The 20968-nt window shown below is 46.1% G+C and overlaps 1 pseudogene; it reads left to right on the forward strand.

Moving 5' to 3' along the window:
* The first annotated feature begins 2816 nt into the window (after window positions 1-2816).
* Window positions 2817-2918, forward strand: LOC142662760 (U2 spliceosomal RNA; annotated as a pseudogene).
* Window positions 2919-20968: the final 18050 nt, after the last annotated feature.

The raw sequence follows: 20968 nt of genomic DNA on the forward strand, positions 1-20968 counted from the left end.
TTGCTATTACTAAATTATATCTAAGCTCTTGGCTAAATGTCCATGCATTTTTTGTAATTTTTTTTATGTATGATGTTGCCTGCTAAACTCTATTAATCCTGTTGACATCTATGTGGATGAAATCCCTGACACGCCTTACATCACACCAGGCTGGGGTCCTGGATTGAGCAGCTAAGCACGGATAACCTAAGGAAAATAAGTAATCTGGACTCCTAGTGTCAAATGTCCTTGTAACTTTAAATGTGCCTCTGAATGTATTTTTTTAATCACCGATTTACTCTACGGACCTACATTACCTTACTCAGTTATAAGCGTCTGAATTTTATATGCTATGACAATATATCTGGGTTTTGTGTATACAAAAGACGTTATAACTAGCTACATATATGTTAAATGGAGGGATGCCCCAAATAAAAAAACTGGATGAAGGACAGGACAGAAGAGCTAGTGGGGGTATCCCCTCAGTGTCAACTAAGATGAACAAATTTTAATGTTCAACCTCGCAATCTCCTTTGGGGATCAGAGGTGGGCAGTCTAAAGAAAGTGCAAACAGAAACTCTTTAAGCTCAAATACAGAACCATTGGTAGTCCTGAGGGAGACAGAAGAGGAAGAAGGAGTTCAACATATTGAAACGGGTATTATCAGAGATATGGCACTATCTAAAAAGGGGCTGCCCAATCTTGACATTCGTGTGCCTGCCAAATTCTGCCAACTGAGCCACCGGACTGCATTTAACGACACTTAAACTGGAAAACTGGATTGTTAAGATAAGCACGAGGAGAAAACACGGAAATTTCTGCTAAGTTTAAACCTAGCGGTATTATTATAGTAATGTAGTATTGTTATAGTTGTTCAAATAACTATTTGATTAACAATAATATTGTAATTTATGTATCAAATTTGAAAGTAATGCGGCCCGTCAACTTCACATTTTTTCTATATGTGGCCCACTTACCCGGCCGAGTATGAGACCCCTGGAATAGAGTGTAGGGAAAAAAATCGATTTTTAAAACAAAAATAAAGATTGTTCATAAACGATCCTAAAATTATGTAGATCAGAGCAAGTAAAGAGAGCAGTAAAAAATGTACAGTATGTATATATCTCATATATTTCTATATATATATGTGACATACACACTGTACAGATGTATATATATTTATATATGTACATTATATATATTGTGACAACTTTGGGTAAGTTAGCTCACAGGATGGCCATCTCCAGGGTAAGATGGTTGGCACACTTAAGAATTTTCACTCCAAGACAGTGGATTCGGTATGAAACTAGCCGCAACCAGCTTTATTGTCTTCATACATGAAAAGAAGTTGTACAAAATAGTTCAAAAATAAACCCTAGGCCGTCCAGCCTCTAACTAAACATACAGCTTCCCTAGCTATCAGGGTGAAAGGCCTTCTGCCCAGCACCTCACAGCAAACATGTTCTTACCAGAACCTCTGACTCCCACGGGCTGGCAATACCTGTCTTCCTCAGACTGGGAGCAATTGTGTGAACAGATCACACCTTTCTTAAAGGAGCCTTTACAGCTGGCAGCTAATGAGACTCATAAGGCAGCCCAAACCGTGGACTGTCCCGAAGACGGAGTGGAACTTTTACTATTCTCTTCCACTCCAGCAACCCAGACCTTTTAAATATATAGTTCTGGGCCCAAATCCTGCCCCTTAGTAGCTGCACTGCTAGATATCCTCCTCCTCTGATCACAATCGTGGGTGGGATCACTTGACTTTAACCCTCGGGGTCAACGTTTCTGCATTGGGGTACCATCTCCCATAAACCACATGATATATCATCTAATTGGAGGCACTGTCGTACATCAGATATTTCACTCGTGTTTATCATTCCCTTATCAATATGTGAACTTTCCACTAGGAGAAGGACACAAGACACTTTCTCTGCAATATCAAATACTTTACAACATTTCAATTCATGTTTATGAGATACAGTTTCTTCAACCACATCAAGTGTTACTTTACCAGAGGTTTCAACCAATTGCTCCGGCAGTGGTAAAGATGAGTATATATCAGGGTCATGTGACTCTGTGGGATCTACCAGATGGATTTTGTACTCTGAGAACTCAATAGGATCAAGATAAACTTCAGAGGCAGATGTGTATACATTACCACTATGTTCTCCACTGCAATCATATAGATCTGCAGCAAACTCTGAAACGTAATAATTAGTTCTCGCAGAAATTGTGGGACACACTTTTTTTTTTCTGTTGAACACACCTCAAAATCACATCTTCTTGGTTTGTTTGATTCAACATTAACAGCATGGGAATAATTTACATCCTCCCTATTTGTCTCTTTCTCACCTACCCAAAACTGGGGCATCATAATATCAATCTCACCCCGAGTACATGCTATAGACTGCAGATCACTGTGCCGATCAGAACAATTGGTCTCTTCTCTATCACACACGAAATCTTCTGAGACCATCTCCTCAACGTGAGGTGTTAGACCTTTCTCTATGTTAGGTGCATAATCTATTTGCTCTGGAGTATTAGCACCTGATTCTTTATCACTCTGCATTTTACTTTCATGTGACAATGTTACGTCAGTTACTGCACATAAACGGTCAGGCGTTAACTCTTTGTGTGCTGACAAGGGTGAGCACGTACATTGACTAGGCTCACTACAATCTGCCTGACTTGTCCTGAGCCCTGGAACCTGAGCGTCATAACATATATATACCCATTGGATGTGGTACGCAATATATTATCAGCTACAACACTATGAAGCTTTCTGTAGCTTTACTCCCTTCCATCTTGGAGTCCAAAACATGTGTCTCAGCATTTACGCTTCTCTGCCTTTTGGCTAAGATCAAGTGTAGTATCTGTTCTTATCAGTCCTTGTAACGGCAGATAGCTCGGAGAACCACTGGGGGCTATTAACACTAGCTTAGCGATCAAAGAGCGTTCCAGACGAAGCCGGCGATGAACTCCGGAGAAGAACCAGCGAAGACGACGATCCAGAAGGGAGAAATCGCCATCGGGGAAGAAGCTCTAGGAGATCGCTGCCGGGAAGAAGAAGGAGAACTGCGACAGAGACCTTTGGAGAAGAGCCGCTGCTGAAGGGGATCTTCGAAGAAGCTCGGCCGCAGAAGAAGAAGCTCGACGAGGAACCGCTACGGAAGAAATTTCGTGGAAAAACCTCGGCCTGCAAGGAGATTTGCATAGCTCCGCCCCATTCGGGAAAAGAGCTAGCGAAGAACCTCCCGAAGCGACAGGAACAGCTGGAAGAAGCCATGGCCACAACCAGCAACCCTGCCACCCAGATGGGGAAGGCTGATGGACCAAGCCAGCAGACCCAGGCTAGGGCATCTCCTCCTGAAGCCTCCTCAGACCAACAGGCCACCAGGAAGCTGAACCAGGCCGCCCCAACCCTGGAGCCCTGGATGAAGCAGTCGGTGACCCTGAAGCTGAAGGAGGTGGACGGGAGAGTGACAGACATGACGCATGAAGTGTTCTGCCAGAAGATGCTCTTGGACCAGGGCTTCGCTAAGCCGGAGACCATGAGCATTCAAGCCTTCATGACCGGGATCTTTTTTGTGACCTTCGCATCAATAAAAATCTGCAGAAGGTACTGGGAGATGGCGAAAGCGACAAGTCCTGAATCCCCTTTCTCTTGCTTTGTGGGCAACTGCCCTGTCCAAAGAGAGGAAAGGCGGGTGACGGTCTCAATGCGGAACCCACACACCCCCAGCAAAGACATCACCACGCTCCTGAAGCGGTTCTGCACAGTGGTGAGGGAACCCACCCACATCCTGAACGGACTTGGCTTCTGGACTGGCAAGTGGTCGGTAATCGTCCGACTGAACAGAGATTCAAGCGCGGAATACTGCGTCCAGCACCTGCCCCAGTCATTCTCGCTGGGCAACTGCTACGGCCTCATCTACTACCCGGACACACCGCAGATCTGCAGGAGATGCAGCAAGAAGGGTCATTAGTTGAAGGACTGCAAGGAGGACGCCTGCAAGAACTGCCAGGTAACAGGACACGAGACCAAAGACTGCCCGAAACGTACAATGTGCAACCTCTGCGGACAAGCAGCCCAGTCCTTGTGACTGCCTGAAGAGGGAGCGATCCTGGGCACCTGTAGCGGCGAAAACTCTGGCCAGAGGGAACCCCGCCCCAGCCAGAGCTCCAGCGGCGCAGAAGACCGGGAAAAAGAAGGATGGTAAGAAGTCGACAGTCCCTCCCCCTCCTCTCCCTGCCCTCCCTCGCCCTATCCTCCCCACCCTCCCTCATGGAAATCTGTGAAGATTCCCTTGCACAGCAGGAGGAAATGGAGCAGATGGTGGAGGAACTCGTGTCTGAACCTGAGGTCATCTACTTCACAACAGACATCCAGGTGGCTTCAATCCTGGAACAATATTTGGCAGAGAACCTGCTGGATCTTCCAGACCCGCCAGGCTCCAGAGAGGAGGATCCGCCCGACCGGATTGGTAACTAAGGTGTAATGTTTGCACTAACCTTCTTTATTCTCCCTCATGGCTGCTAAACTTAACATCTTTAGCCTCAATGTGAGGAGTGTTAGAGATAGGACTAGATGTCAGATGGTGCTAATTTTCTTTCCAGGCAGTCGAGTGATGTATTTATGCTGCAGGAATGTACTCTCCCCTCTTCCAGGTCATACTACCATCTGGCCAGGCAGTGGACCCATGGCCCGTCCTACTGGTCTGGTGGAGGCGACTGTAAGTCTGCAGGGGTTGCCATCCTGATTAGGGGAAGCGTGTTCACTGTTGTCCAGGAGCTTGTCTGCGGCCGCTTGTTGGTTGTAGACGGTTCCTGGGCGGAAGAGCCGATTAGGTTCATCAACATGTATGCTCCCCCTATCAAGGCTGAGCGCCTGGAACTATTCCAGACCCTGCAGACCCAGCTCGCCACCACTAGGGCAGTGGTGATGGCCGGGGACTTCAACTGCCCCATCAAAGAGGATGGATGAAGTTCCGGTACTTCAAGCAAGCTGGATGTCAGTTCCAAACTGCTTATCGAGATGGTAACCGAAGCATCCTTGCAGGACGTTGTGGGCTCCATGGGGAACGGCTCTGTGAACTATTCATTGAGCCAACCCAATGGCTCACTTCGTTCTCGGATTAACTTTGTGTTCATATCCCGGGCAGTCAAGCAGCATGGGCACTCCATGGTCCCCTGCTTCTTCTCTGACCACAGGGCCATTCTCTTCCAGGGTGCCATCGGCCACAGTTTTCCTCCCGGCCCTGGCTCCTGGAAGCTGAATTGCGCCCTGTTGGAAAGAAAGGAGGTACTGGCGGAACTTAGAGACGCCTATATTGTTTGGAGGAATAATAAAGTTTTTTTTTACAAAACCTGTGACTGGTGGGAATATGTTAAAGTTGAATTTCGTTGTTTCTTTCAGGCAAAAAGTCATCAACAGGCGTGTGAGAGGAAGAGAGACATCAGAGAGATGCAGCGTCAGCTGTGATCCCTGCAAGACCTCCTTCAATGTGGCTGAGACATCAGGAAGTAGCTGGAGGAAGCCAAAAAGGGCCTGAAAAGGCACTTTGGGGAGGAATCCAAGCGAATTGTCTTTTGTTCCAAGGTGGAGAACCTGGAGAAGGGTGAGAAATGTAACTCGTTCTTTTTCAGGAAACTCCATGCCGGCCACACACCCCTGAAGGAACTCCGAGATGAGACCGGAAACATGCATTCTGGGAAGAAGGAGGTGATGGGAGTCATCACAGACTACTATTACCGAAGCCTCTACTCCCCGAAAACCACTGACCCCGAAGCCGCCGATAAATTCCTGTCAGGTATCACTAATCATCTTGATCCTGCAGGTATGGAGGCTATGGATGTTCCCCCGACCGTGGAGGAACTGCTCTCTGCCACTAAATCCTTCAGACCCGGCAGGACCCTGGGCAGTGACAGTCTCCCAGCAGAGCTCTATGTAGCGCTGGGGGACCTGATCTGTCCGGACCTGCTGGAGCTCTATGAGGAGATGGTGGTGGAGGGTAGAATGCCACCGTACTTGAGAGAAGGCATGATCACGATCTTGTATAAGCCGAAGGGGTAGAGATGTGACCTGAAAAACTGGCGTCCCATTTCTCTCCTGAACGTGGACTACAAGATCCTCACCAAAGTTTTGGCCAACAGACTGAAGGTTGTCATCGGACGGATCATCGGAGTGGACCAAACCTGTGGCATCCCTGGCCGTTTGGTGGCCGACAGTCTTGCCCTGGTGAAGGACACGGTGCATTACATGCAAAGCCACCGTACACACGCGGCCCTGGTCAGCCTTGATCAGGAAAAGGCTTTTGACCGGGTCTCTCACAAATTCATGGGCTGCGGATTGGCAGGATGTTCTGTTTGCATGTTAACCTGATGTATTCTGACATTTACAGCACAGTGCTGGTGAACGGCTGGAAGACTGACCCCTTTCCTGTACTGTCGGGGGTTAGACAAGGCTGTCCTCTTTCACCTCTCCTTTTTTTTTTGTGTTCTAGAACTCTTCGCAGAGGCTATCCAGCAGAATGGTGACATCAGAGGGATCACCGCACCAGGTCATCTAGAATATGCAGTTCAGTTCTGGGCTCCAGTTCATAGAAAGGATGCCCTGGAGTTGGAAAAAATACAAAGAAGAGCAACGAAGCTAATTAGGGGCATGGAGAATTTAAGTTATGAGGAGAGATTAAAAGAATTAAACCTATTTAGCCTTGAAAAAAGACGACTAAGGGGGGACATGATTAACTTGTATAAATATATTAATGGCACATACAAAAAATATGGTGAAATCCTATTCCTTGTAAAACCACCTCAAAAAACAAGGGGGCACTCCCTCCGTCTGGAGAAAAAAAGGTTCAACCTGCAGAGGCGACAAGCCTTCTTTACCGTGAGAACTGTGAATCTATGGAATAGCCTACCGCAGGAGCTGGTCACAGCAGGGACAGTAGATGGCTTTAAAAAAGGGTTAGATAATTTCCTAGAACAAAAAAGTATTAGCTCCTATGTGTAGACATTTTTCCTTCCCTTTTCCCATCCCTTGGTTGAACTTGATGGACATGTGTCTTTTTTCAGCCGTACTAACTATGTAACTATGTAACTATGTAGGTCCAGGACACTTCGAGGTCAAATGCTCGCTGTACATGGATGATGTGACCGTCTTCTGCGCTGACCAGAGTTCGGTGACTGCACTCGTCCAGACCTGCGAGGAGTTCGGATGCGCTTCAGGGGCAAAAGTCAACTGCGGGAAGTGAGAAGCTATGCTCTTCGGAAAATGGTACCTGCCTTCTCCTGCCTCCTTCCCATTTACCATCAAACCAGACTTCATCAAAATACTAGGAGTCTAGTTCGGGAAGGAAGGTGCAGCCCTAAAGTAGAGGGAAGAACGCTTGGCCAAAGTCAATCAAAGAATCAGACTGTGGAGCCTCAGACAACTCACTATTGAGGGCAAAGCAATGGTCCTGCGTAACGAAGTCTTGCCTGTGCTACAATACACTGCGCAGACATGGCCCCCTCTTGCCACTGTCTCGAGGGCCATTACCAGGACTGTGTTTCGCTTCATCTGGGGCTCAAAAATGGACAGATTAAAGCGGACTGTTATGTACAAGGAGCCCCGCAAGGGTGGGAAGGCTATACCCGACATCCCCACTCTGCTGCGGAACGCTTTTGTATGTGACTGTGTTCGTAGGACTCTAAGGACAGCAAACAGCTCTGCGGGCAAGGCCATGTCCCGCTACCTCCTTCTTCCCCTCTGGCAAGGTTTTGGCTGGGACAAGTGGGACAGCTCCTTCCCTTACAACTGGCACGCTCCCTGGTTCTACGGAGATATTGTCCGGTTTGTGAGGGAGCATCAACTGGAGGGTCTTAAGCCCGACTTGTGGAAACCTAAGACGATCCACAAGCACATCAGAGCAAAGGACTTGCCGGAGTCTGTTCCAGGGCTTCATGCTGACACGTTGGAGACTGTTTGGACTAACGTGTCATCTGGCAGGTTGACCAACGGGCACAAGAACATTTCATGGATGGCCATCCAGGGAGGACTGCCTCTTAAGTCATTCATGCATTCCCGCAACCTGTGCAAGACCCGGTACTGCCCCAGGTGCCCCTTCACGGAGGAAAGAATCTTTGCACACTTTCTGGCAGTGCCCCTTTGCACAGGGTCTGCTGAAAGCCTTGGAACACGAACTCAAGGACTCAGTTCCCAGGAACAGACTGTCGTACCGCTCGGTACTTTATGGACTATTTCCTTGGAGTAACACGGATGGAGCAATCCAGGAGGCCTGGCGCCTTATGAACTGTTTTAAGGACGCTATAAGGTTTGCCAGGAATCGTCTTATTTTGAGAGAGATTGTGTCCATCCAGGACTGCCGCAGGCTGATGCACAGCCTACTCAGAGACTATTCCACCTGGGATAGCCTGGACGTCGATGAGGAAGAGGACTGATACTCCCCTCCCACCCCACTCTCCCTTCTTGTGTGTTGTCTTTCAATAAAGCTTCGGGCCTGTGATTCCCCCCCCTATCCCCTCCTACCCACTCCCCCACCCCATCACTTGTCTGTAATGCTTTGTTGTTTGGCTTTAGTGAATGCAAGAATGTTAGTGTAGCATGTGGTGTGATGTATAGCATAGGTTAGCCTGTACTGTGTATTATACTGTCATGTCATGTTTGGCGACTGTTATTATTTATTATTTACTGCTTCATGGCTTGCGCTGCGTCACAGTAATGTTTGTATGATGATGATTGATTGTCAATAAAGCTTTTTCAATCAAAAAAACACTTTCAGTAGCTTTACTCCCTTCCATCTTGGAGTCCAAAACATGTGTCTCAGCATTTACAAACTCATACTGGCTAGCCAGGGAGAATTTCCTATGACACTGTTCAGACACTTCAGGTTTAAGATTATTAAACCGAAGAGTGGTCATCTCCACAGCAGTGTTAGGGCCCTGCTCCTGCTTAGTGGCAGAACACGACTTGTTGCCATTAGTAACCTGTTGTATATCACATACAATGTCAGTGAGAGAAGCATACACTGTAGTAGCATCCACTGAACACGGCTTGTTGCGAAGCATACACTGTAGTCGCATCCACTGAACAAGGTTTGAAGTCTAACTCCTGTGCTTCCCCATCTCCTTGGAATGAGTGAGCGTTACATCAGTCTCCTTTTCTACAGGATAAGAATGACCTGTAGGGGGCAACATTTTCAAAGTTGCTGCAGTCAGATCTATTGCACCATGCACATTTTCATCACAATCATTAGGTATGGCAGGGCTGTACTCCAGGTTGCCATCAACAATCCCAACCTCTATGAGAGAACTTTCAGTTTTACTCAGGGTCACCCCTACAGCTTGCATTTTGTCAAATTCACCCACTCCTTCAGTAAAACTTATTCGATCATAGTCAATCACAGATGCACCAAGCAGCTGGTTGCCAGTAGCAACCACATTAGTTTCCCCCAAAACTGACATGGCAACATTATTCTCTGGGTTACCATTAGTAACAGCACGTACATCACATGTGACACTCTCGACATTCTCAACTACGGCCTCAGAGGGCGCACTTCAGCTAATCTCCTCTATCTCGGCTGCTGTTTCTTTATCAGCCAGTTCACACGCTGCATTCACCTTACAACAGGTGCATGTCCCCCTTTAGAACTAGTCGCAGCCTACTCTGAAGAAGGCTTCTCCCAGGAATAGCCATCATGGTTATTTTGGATACTGTCTCTCTTCCATAGCTGCCAAATATGAGGAAAGTCTCTGCCAAGCACAAATTCAAGACTAAGTCCCTCACATTTTAGGAGTTTGTGCTGTACAGTCCCAAAATCAGTCTCAAAATTAAGACTAACAGTCTCACCGCTCTCAGGATTCTTCTTAACAAATAGCAATATCTCTGGAAGCACCCTCGACAACACCTGGGTAGGATCCAAATCAACAAGTAGTAGGACTCCACCCACCACCAACTCCAAGGTCTTGATTTGCCATTCCTCTGGCATCTTGACCAAAGGACAACTAAGTGCACACTTCCACTGCGGAAGAGAAAAGTTTAGAGTAATAGCCACATACCACTGCTTTGCCTTTGGAAACTCTCTGGAACAGAAGTGCGTCAGCACCAACCGAAGAGGCGTCCACCTCCATCAAAAACTGTCAGGATACATCAGGATGATGGAGGGTAGAGGCTGACGTGAAGGCCCTTTTTAGGTTATTAAATTTGGATTCAGCCTCTGGAGTCCACACCTTGGCGTTCATGCCTTTCTTGGTGAGGGTAGAAATGGGAGCTGTCAGTAAGGAGAAGCTTGGGATGAACTGCCGGTAGAAATTGGTGAATCCCAAGAAACGCTTTATGGACCTTAAGCCTTGAGGACGTGGCCATTCCAGAACGGCCTTTACTTTCTCCAGATCCATCTTGAGACCTTGGTCCGAGATTATGTATCCCAGGAAGGGTAGAGAATTAAATTAAAACATGCACTTCTCCAGCTTAGCATACAGGTGATTCTCCCTCAATCACAGCAGAACTAGACGGACATGTCTCTGATGAGTCAACGGGTTTTGGGAAAAAAATAAGATGTCAATGAGATAGACCACAACACAAACATAGAGGAGATCCCGGAAGGTGTCATTGACGAATACTTGGAAGACCGCGGGAGCATTAAACAGGCCAAAGAGCATCACCAGATATTCATAGTGCCCATCTTGGGTGTTAAATGCCGTCTTCCATTCGTCACCACAGCGAATCTGGATTAGGTTGTAAGCCCCACACAGGTCTAGTTTAGAAACAATCTTGGCTCCTCATATGGTCAAAAAGTTCTGAAATCAATGGCAACGGGTATCTATTTTTGACCGTGATATGGTTGAGACCCCAGTAGTCGATGCAGGGTCATAGAGATCCGTCCTTCTTTTTGATGAAGAAGAATCCGACTCTGGCCGGGGAGGAGGACTTTGTTATGAAACCCCTCTCCAAATCCTCCTTAGTATAGGCCGACATCGACTCTGGAAAGAGACCCTACCACATGGTATACCCTACCACAGGGAAGGGATGCATCAGGAACAAGCTCGATAGGGCAATCATACACCCGGTGTGGAGGCAGCGTCTCCGCCTCCTTCTAGCTGAAGACATCCGAGAACAGAGAAAAATGAGACGGCAATCCTGCCAATGACTGAGGCCGAGCAGGCTGGGCCGGATGGATCTGTCCCAGGCAGCGATTGAGGCACTTGGGACCCCACTGGAGAAGCTTTCCAGAATTCCAGTCCAGAACTGGGGCATGTAGTCGGAGCCAGGGCAGGCCCAGCAGCACAGGCTTGACGGCCTTGGTTAGAACAAGAAATGAGATAAGCTCGGAATGAAGGGCTCCCACTTGGAGCCTCAGCGGTTTGCTCACAGCTACAATTGGGTCTGGCAAAGCTAGTCCATTCACCGAGGTGATGATCAATGGTCTCTCCAGGGAGGTAGTAGGCAACTGGAGGAGATCCACTAGGTCTTTGTGGATAAAACTGGCTGCGGACCCAGAGTCAAGATAGACAGAGACCCGGTGGTTCTTCTCGCCGGACTGTATAGTCACGGGGATGGACAGTTTAGAAGAGAGTTCTCTATCCAGTGCTGTATCGCCTAGAGTTGTCTCCCCAAACAATCCTAGGCAGTGCAGTTTTTCGGCTTCTGAGGACACAGACACACGACATGGCCTCCAAGGCCGCAATAAAGACAAAGTCCCGAAGTGCGTCTGCACTGTTTCTCCTGAATGGATAACTTAAGCCGGTCCACCTGCATAGGCTCCTCAGGTGGACCACCTGGTGAGGGTAACAGGGACTGCTGGAAAGTGGGGGCCAGCCTAGGGAGTCTTCTCTCCAGACAAATCTCTTGGGATCATTCACGGAGCCTTATATCAACCCGGATATCAAGCAAAATGAGGTCATCCAGGGTAGATGGCAGATCACGAGCAGCCAGTTCGTCCTTGATCTCAGACGACAATCCCTGCCAGAATGTAGCCACTAGGACCTCGTTGTTCCAGGACAGCTTACCTGCCAGGGTACAGAACTGAATGGCGTACTCGGCCACGGATTTGTCTCCCTTGCAAAAGTTCAGCAGGGAGGCTGCTGCCGATGAGACTCATCCAGGCTCTTCAAACACAGTGCGAAATGTCCGCAGGAACCCCTGGAAGTCATGGGTCTCTGCTCCCTGTCGTTCCCAGATAGGGTTAACCCATGCAGGGACCTTGCCAGTGAGCAGAGAAATAATGAAGGCGATTCTGGCGCCATCAAACGGGAATGCTCTGGCATGTAGAGAGAAGTGGATCTGGCACTGAGTAAGGAATCCCCTGCAGGTACCTGCATCTCCGTTGTAACGAGGCAGTAGTGGTAGCGAGAATCGTGGATCAGCACCAGTGCTGACAGGAGGTGTAGCAGTAGGGTCCGATGGAACAGGAGCTGAGGAGTATTCAGCTAGCGCACGTAGCCGCTGTGCAATGGAATTCACTGCCAGGTGGAGTTGGTCCTGTCGTGAACGAAGCTCTTGCAGATCTGCTTGCATGGCTTGAATTGTCGACATGGTCTTGGTTTGAGCAGCGGGGTCCATGGCCTGAGCGTACTGTCGTGATGGGTGCGTGGACCCACTGGGACGTACCGCCTTGGCGGGATAGCAGCCGGCCAACAGGATACCAAGTCACAGTCTATAGTTCGGATAAGGGTACCTGTGGTAACTTCAGACAGTAGCGATTGCAGGCTCGGATGGGACCTTTGCAGCAGGCAGACACCAGGTGCATAGCAATACAGTGTAGATAACGCCATACAGACCCCCCTGTAGATAACACCATAAAGAACCCCCCCCGTAGATAACGCCATACAGACCCCCCCCTGTAGATAACGCCATATAGCCCCCCCCCCACAAAAAAAATGGCCTATAGTTTGTCCTACAAAAAAGATGTATCCCCTATCCACAGGATAGGGGATACATGTGTGATCGCTAGCAGCGATAAAGAGACTAACCTCGGACTTCCGGATTCTGCCCAGTTCAAGAAAAATGAAAGGTGCGCTGGTCACGCATGCGCACAAGCACGACCAGTGCACAATTCATTTCTATGGATCTGCAGACAGACCCCGGAAGTCCGAGGTTTGTCATGGAGAACTTTGGGGGACTTTCGGTCCCCCATTCTCCTTATCGCTATGCGTCCCAGCGATCACACATGCATCCACTATCCTGTGGATAGGGGATGCATGTCTTTTGTAGGAACAACCCCTTCAGTGACGTCGCACTGTAGCAGCCATAGCGGCTGCTAGCGGAGCCTCCGGCCATGGGGGGGCCCGTGCCGGCGAATGGCACGGGCCCCCTCATGTTGCGGGCCCCATAGCAGCCGCTACGGCTGCTATAGCGGTAGTTACGCCACTGCAGAGATGGAAAGTTTTTCCTCCTATTCTCTTGGTGTCCAGGATTTCCTTGAACCTCTAATGTATCCAATGAACCGCTGGGGGCAACTGCAGGACTAGGAATCTTGGTGTAGCGGTTCAGGACCACAGGCTTCAGGAGGGAGACATGGAAGGAGTTGGGGACCTTGAGGGAAGGAGGCAGCCAAAGCTCGTAGGAGACAGGGTTGATCTGTTGCAAGATCTTGAAGGGTCCAAGGAACCTGGAAGCAAACTTGGCACCCTCAGCAGGATATTTCTAGAGGACAGCCAGACCTTGGTACCTGGAAGAAACTGGAGAGGTTCTCTTCTCCTTGTGTCTGCCTTTTGTTTCATGCGGTTGGCTGCCAGCAGAATTGAGGATCGGGTTTGCTGCCAGACCTGCAGGAAGTCCCTAAAAGCAGAATCGGCTGCGGGCACCTCGGACGTAACAGACATAGGGAGAGGAACTCGTGGGTCTTGGCCGTAGATAATGAAGAACGGTGTGGTTCTTGTGGACTCGCTTGTATGGTTATTATACGAGAACTCGGCCCAAGAAAGAAGCTGCACCACTCAAGCTGCCTGGAGATGAAGTGTCGTAGGTAGTTCTCCATGATCTAATTGATCCTCTCGACTTGACCATTGGACTTGGGATGGTAGGCTGAGGAAAAGTCCAACTTTACATCGAGAAGTTTACAGAAGGCTGTCCAGAACCTTGAGGTGAACTGAATCCCTGAATCAGATCCGATATGCCGAGGTAAGCCGTGCCGGCGGAAGATGTGTTGGATGAAGACGGCGGCCAGTCAAGAAGCAGAAGGTAGAACGGTCAGCGGAATGAAATGAGACATCTTTGAAAATAAGTCCACCACCACCCTGACCGTACTGCATATATGCTACCAGGGAGCATTGGGCACAGGCAGCGGCTGGAGCAGGCCAGCAGGTTTGGAGTGAGCAACCTTGTTGTAATGACGGGGGTAGGGAAACGGACAAGTGAGCCCTAATCTACCCGCCACTCTGTCCCTGCTTACTTGCAACGACCCACCCTAGGCGACGGGGTACAACTTGGCGGCGGTCCCTACGCTCAGTAAGTGCACGAGACAAACAGACAAGGGAACACAAAGCAAAGGGAAAGGGGCAGTTGCCCACGGAAACACCGTGAGCAACCAGAGTGGTGAACGAGCCAAGTCAAAACAGGAGAGAACGAGGTACCAAACGCAGAGCAGGAGAGTAGTCAGTAAGCCAGGGTCAGTATGGAGCAGGATCAAATAGTTAGGAGCTGTAGCTGGGCCAGGAAACCACACGAAAAGAATCACAAGCAAAGGAGGAACAGGAAAGGCAGGTATAAATAGACAGAGGGCGGGAGCTAGCTCCGTCTGGCCAGGCTGCGATAGGCTCTCCCACTCCTAAGCCTGCCATCCTGAGTGGTGGAAGATGGAGTCAGTCTCAGAGACGCAGATTCAGGTGCAGACTGATTACCTATGGAAGTTAACCCCGAAGCTGTGCCTGGCAGATCCTTTACACTTGTTAGCCGCTGTAAAAAGGGTGGGGTAACAGCGGGGTTCAGTTACTCGTGTCACCCACTATTCCTACCGCGTTTATAATCAAGGTCAATAGGGTTATGCCTAGCTCCCCTACCTTTTTCTTATACTAACGTCGATCTAATTGCTTTGCTGCTACTCAAGGGAATAAGACCGTATAGTAAATAAAGATAATATTTATTAACATACAGTAATCACAGTACAGTATAAACATGGTATCACAATACTAATCTATACCGCCACCCACTTACCTAAACATACATAGAAGTTACGTTACAATACAATACACGCTCACTATTTCTGTCCCACTCCCTCCTAATATAACTGCCCCTGTACACTAAGGGTCAAATTCAGGTCAGCAAGGGTTAACTTACGGACTCAGGGACAGCAAGGGTCAACTTAGGGACAGCAAGGGTTACTCAGGGACCGCAAGGGTTAACTTCAGGGACAGCAAGGGTTACTCAGGGACAGCAAGGGTTAACTTCAGGGACTGCAAGGGGAGATAGGGAGAGAGAGGGTTAAGTGTAGCTGTTGCTACACTTGATACTTAGCGTGTCGTTGGTGGAGCAGGTGCCGGAGAGGTCCGCAGGGCAGGAGACTGAAGGACAGGTGAGCTGACGTTGGTGGTGTCGGAGGCAGGCAGGTCCCAGATGCTCCTCGTTGGTGGAGTGGTGAGCTAGTCTCTCCTGCTGAGCGTACCGACGCAGTGCTATTTAACCCTGCTGGTAATTGTCCTGCTTTGTTTAGAACTGTGTCCATAACTAGGGCTGTGTCTCTACAGCCCTGGCTCATGATACATATATATATATATATATATGTATATATATATATATATATATGTATATACACTACCGTTCAAAAGTTTGGGGTCACCTAGACAATTTTGGGTTTTCCATGAAAACTCACACTTATATTTATCAAATGAGTTGCAAAATGACTAGAAAATATAGTCAAGACATTGACAAGGTCAGAAATAATGATTTTTATTTGAAAGAATAATTTTCCCCTTCAAACTTTGCTTTCGTCAAAGAATACTCCATTTGCAGCAATTACAGCATTGCAGACCTTTGGCATTCTAGTTGTTAATTTGCTGAGGTAATCGGGAGAAATTTCACCCCATGCTTCCAGAAGCCCCTCCCACAAGTTGGATTGGCTTGATAGTAAAAGATAGGGATTTTGCAAATACCCTCACTTTTTTTATTTTATATAAAGTGAGTTGTGGGAACCACAAAGGTGTATACCACCAATTTGTACTGATATTATTTAGGAGATAGGGAGAAATATATACACATATATACACCATGTTTCAAATTATTATGCACATTGGATTTAAGTGCCACAAACATTTAATTATTAGTTTTTCAATTAACCCGTAAGGTGCACCAAGACGCAACTGTACGTCCATGTGGCCAGTGTCTTAAGGCTCGGGACGTACAGTTACTGCGTAGTTCCCGGTGCACAGTGTCGGCGACAGTGTGCACCGCAACCGGGAGGCCAGCTGTCCCTGACAGCTGACACTCCACTGTATACCGATCAGCAGCTTATTTCCGCTGATTTCGGCAATTAACTCCTTGATTGCGGTGATCGATTGCAATCACCGCATTCAGGGGTTTCTAGCTCATCGGCAGACCTCATGATGAAATCGTGAGGTTTGCAGATGGCTAGCATGGCCTCCGTGTCTGCCATGTATGGAAGCCTTTCAGGATCAGCCTCCTGGTAGACTTCCTGTCAGAGTGATAGGACGTCACTGCCGTTCGCGATGCACACTGTCTATGTGACACTGTCGTCGACAGTGTGCATCAGGAACAGGGAGGTCAGCTGTCCCTGACAGCTGACACTCCACTGTTGCCGATCAGCGTCTCGTTGCCGCTGATTTCGGCAATTAACCCGTTACATGCGGGGCTCGATTGCGATCTCGTCATGTAGGGGGTTTGTAGCACATCAGCAGCCCCCATTCAATTGTGGGGGCCGCTGATGCTTGTGATGGCACCCGGGGGGCAGACAACGGCCTCCGGGTCTGCCATGTACGGAAGCCTATGAGGACCAGCCTCTGCTGCTCCTCAAGACTAACTGTCAGAGTGACTGTAAGGTCACACTGACAGTTGGAATACGTTACACTACCTAGGTAGTGTAATGTATTCTAGCAGCAATCAGAGCTGCAGGTAGAAAAAAGAAAGTGTAAAAAGTAAAGAAAAAAGAAAAAAGTTAATAAAAATGTTTTACAAAAGTGTAAAAATAAAAGATTTGTTTTTCCTATAATAAGTCTCTTATTATAGGGAAAAAATGAAACCGTTAAAAAACAGTACAAATATTTGGTATCACCGCGTTCATAACGACCCAATCTATAAAACTATAATGTTATTTTTACCGCACGGTGAACGCCGCAAAAAAAGAAACTAAAAACAATGCCAGAATCATTCTTTTTTGGTCACCACCCCTCCCAAAATATAGAATAAAAAGTGATCAAAAAGTTGCATGTACCCGAAAATAGTACCAATAAAAACTACAACCCGTCCCGCAAAAAACAAGCCCTTACACCGCTTTTTTGACTGAAAAGTAAAAAAGTTACGGCTCTCAGAATATGGTGACACAGAAAATTATTTTATAAAGAAGTGATTTTATTGTGCAAACACTGCAAAACATAAAAAAAACTATATACATATGGTATTGCCATAATCGTATGGATCCGCAGAATAAAGTAAAATTGTAATTTATAGCGCATTATGAACGGCGTAAGAAATAAAGAATTTAAAACGCCAAAATCACTGTTTTTGGCCACCAAAACTCTAAATAAAATGTAACAAGAAGTGATCAAAAAGTTGCATGTACCAAAAGATGGTACCAATAAAAACTACAACTCATCCTGCCAAAAATAAGCCCTCACACCGCTCAATTCATGGAAAAATAAAAAAGTTATGGCGTTTGGAAGGCGTGGAGTGAAAAACTAAAATGGAAAAGCAAAAAAGGATCAGTCCTGCAAAGGTTAATTAATTTCTATTAAAAAAAATAATTATTACCACATGTGGGGTATTGTCATACTTGGGAGAGATTGTGTTACAAATTTAGGGCGACTTTTTCTCCTTTATCCCTTGTGAAAATGAAAAAATGCAACATTTTAGTGGACAAAAATGTTTATATTTATTTTCACGGCTTAATTCTACTAAATTCTGCAAAAGTCCTGTGTAGTAAAAATGCTTACTATACTCCTAGAAAAATTCCTTGAGAGGTGTAGTTTCCCAAATGGGGTCACTTTTGGGGTGTTTCCACTATTTTATTCCCTCCAGGACGTTGCAATCGCGACATGGCACTAAAACCAATCCAGCAAAATCTGTGCTCCAAAATCCAAATTGCGCTCCCTCCCTTCTGAGCGCTGCCGTGGGTCCAAACAGCCGTTTATTACCACATATGGGGTATTTCCGTAATCGGGAGAAGATACTTTACAAATTTTGGGGTGCATTTTCTTCTTTATTCCTTGTAAATAATAAAAATGTCTCTGTTATTTCAGAAAATAAGTAGATTTTCATTTTCATAGATTAACTCCAATAAATATAGCAAAATACCTGTGCGGTCAAAGTGTTAACTATACCCCTAGATAAATTCCTTGAGGGGTCTAGTTTCCAAAATGGGGTCACTTTTGGAGAGTTTCCACTGTTTTGGCACCACAAGACCTCTTCAAACTCGACATAGTGCCTAAAATATAATCTAAAAATAAGCAGGCCCCAAAATCCACTAGATGCTCCTTTGCTTGTGAAGCCGATATTTCGGTCCATTAGGGCACTAGGGTCACATGTGGGATATTCCTAAAAACTGAAGGACCTGGGCAATAAATATTGTGTTGTATTTCTCTGGTAAAACCTTCTGTGTTACACAAATTTTTTTATTACAAATGAATTTCGGCAAAAAAAAAGAGAAATTTGTAAATTTCCCCTCTACCTTGCTTTATTTCCTGTGAAACGCCTAAAGGGTTAAAATACTTTCTGAAAGCTGTTTTGAATACTTTGAGGGGTGCAGTTTTTAAAATGGGGTGATTTATTGGGGGATTCTACTATATAAGGCCCTCAAAACCACTTCAGAACTGAACTGGCCCCTGTAAAAATAGCCTTTTGAAATTTTCTTGTGAGAAATTGCTGCTAAAGTTCTAAGCCTTGTAACATCCTAGAAAAATAAAAGGATGTTCAAAATACGATGCAAATATAAAGTAGACATATGGGAAATGTTAATAAGTAACTATTTTGTGTGGTATTACTATCTGTTTTACAAGCAGATACATTTAAATTTAGAAAAATGCACATTTTTGCAAATTTTCTCTCAATTTTGGTGTTTTTCACGAATAAATATTTAATTTATCGACCAAATATTTCCACTATCATAAAGTACAATATGTCATGAGAAAAGAATCTCAGAATCGCTTGGATGGGTAAAAGTATTCCGGAGTTATTACCACATAAAGTGACACATGTCAGATTTGAAAAAACTGGCCAAAACAGGCTGTGTCCTAAAGGGGTTAAACTCATGGATGGTATTGTGTCTTCGGGCTCTTTGGATCATTGTAATCAATCTCAGACACCTCTGATAATTAGTTTGCCAGGTGTGGCCAATCAAAGGAAAACTGCTTAAGAAGGACGTTCCACATTATTAAGCAGGCCACAGGTTTCAAGCAATATGGGAAAGAAAAAGGATCTCTTTGCTGCCGAAAAGCGTGAAATAGTGCAATACCTTGGACAAGGTATGAAAACATTGGATATTTCAAGAAAACTTAAGCGTGATCATCGTACTGTGAAAATATTTGTTACTGATTCAGAGCACAGATGGGTTCGTTCAGATAAAGGCATAATGAGGAAGGTTTCTGCCAGACAAATTAATAGGATTAGGAGAGCAGCTGCTAAAATGCAATTGCAAAGCAGCAATCATAGGTATTTGAAGCCGCTGGTGCCTCTGGAGTCCAGCGAACCTCAAGTTGTAGGATCCTCCAGAGGTTTGCAAGTGTGCATAAAGCTATTATTTGGCCACCCCTAAACAATGCTCACAAGCAGAAACGGTTGCAGTGGGCTCAGAAATACATGAAGACTCATTTTCAAACCGTGTTGTTTACTGATGAGTGCCGTGCAACCCTGGATAGTCCAGATGGATGGAGTAGTGGATGGTTGGTGAATGGCCACCATGTCCCAACAAGGCTTCGACGTCAGCAAGGAGGTGGCGGAGTCATGTTTTGGGCTGGAATCATGGAGAGAGAGCTGGTAGGTCCCTTTAGGGTCCCTGACAGTGTGAAAATTACCTCTGCAAAGTACGTATAGTTTATGACTGACCACTTTCTTTCGTGGTACAAAAAGAAGAACCGTGCCTTCCGTAGCAAAAATATCTTCATGCATGACAATGCACCATCTCATGCTGCAAAGAATACCTCTGTCATTGGCTGCTATGGGCATAAAAGGAGAGAAACTCATGGTGTGGCCCCTATGTTCCCCTGACCTCAACCCTATTGAGAACCTTTGGAGCATCCTCAAGCAAAATATCTATGAGGGTGGGAGGCAGTTCACATCAAAACAGAAGCTCTGGGAGGCTATTCTGACATCCTGCAAAGATATTCAAGCAGAAACTGTCCAAATACTCACAAATTCAATCGATGCAAGAATTGTGAAGGTGATATCATAGTATGGGGTCCTATGTTAACATGTAACTTGGCCTGTTAAGTTTTTTTTGGATTGAAAGAGCTTTTGATTTCTGTAAATATGACCTCCTGATGCTGCAAATTCAACAAATTACAATTTTAGTTCTCTTTACAACCTTTAAAAGGTTTTGATCTCTGATGTGCATAATAATAAACATTTTTTTGATGTCCATTTTGAGTTTTTAACTTCTAAAAAAAAATCTGTTATCATTAGGAGATTTTTTTCAATAAAATTTGCATTATACTCCAACGGTTGATGGCCTGAAGACTATACTGATTGCCATTTGCATCGGCTATTTAGGAAAATTAGCAAAAAATAACATTTGCATAATAATTTGGAATGCGGTGTATATATATACTATATATATATATATATATATATATATATATATATATGCTATATACAGTGAAGGAA

Source organism: Rhinoderma darwinii, chromosome 10 (genome assembly GCF_050947455.1).
Source record: "Rhinoderma darwinii isolate aRhiDar2 chromosome 10, aRhiDar2.hap1, whole genome shotgun sequence".
In the NCBI taxonomy this organism is placed as follows: Eukaryota; Metazoa; Chordata; class Amphibia; order Anura; family Rhinodermatidae; genus Rhinoderma; species Rhinoderma darwinii.